We start from the raw sequence: 423 nt of genomic DNA, 5'->3' as shown, positions 1-423 counted from the left end.
CAGAGCGCTATTCTTCTAAATTATATTTTTAAATAAATAGCGCTTTGAAAACATTTCAACCTATTTCACATTTATAGTTAATAAACGTTGTATAAGGCTGAGATGTAGTTTCACTTATAAAGACTTTAAAAATAAATGGTGTTTCAGCAGTTGGGTTCAGCTCCCCCAGATACGACCTTAGAAACAGCCGACTCTAAGGGACGTGTCTTACAGGAGAACGAGCCTTTAGGACAGCAGTTCTCAGCCGGTGGGTCGCGACTCCTTTGGGCCTCGCGTCAGGTATTCTGTGCTCTCTCCTTGTAATGTTTCACTGTCTCTGTCACTGTCCTTGGACAGAACGAGTGCGCTTGTTGTTTTTGGAGAAGTAGCAGTGTACGTTTCTGATAAAATCTCTTGAGTCAGAAAGGACACACAGATTGCATT

At 41.6% G+C, this 423-nt stretch overlaps 1 protein-coding gene across 1 annotated transcript in view; it reads left to right on the top strand.

Moving 5' to 3' along the window:
- Phtf2 (putative homeodomain transcription factor 2) overlaps window positions 1–423 on the top strand; it is a 78,118-nt gene that overhangs the window by 56,405 nt on the left and 21,290 nt on the right. The window lies entirely within an intron of this gene.

The sequence above is a fragment of the Microtus ochrogaster genome, chromosome 26, assembly GCF_000317375.1.
Source record: "Microtus ochrogaster isolate Prairie Vole_2 chromosome 26, MicOch1.0, whole genome shotgun sequence".
Taxonomy (NCBI): domain Eukaryota; kingdom Metazoa; phylum Chordata; class Mammalia; order Rodentia; family Cricetidae; genus Microtus; species Microtus ochrogaster.
The sequence above is the reverse complement of the archived record's forward strand: the minus strand, read 5'-3'. Positions and strand labels throughout refer to the sequence as shown.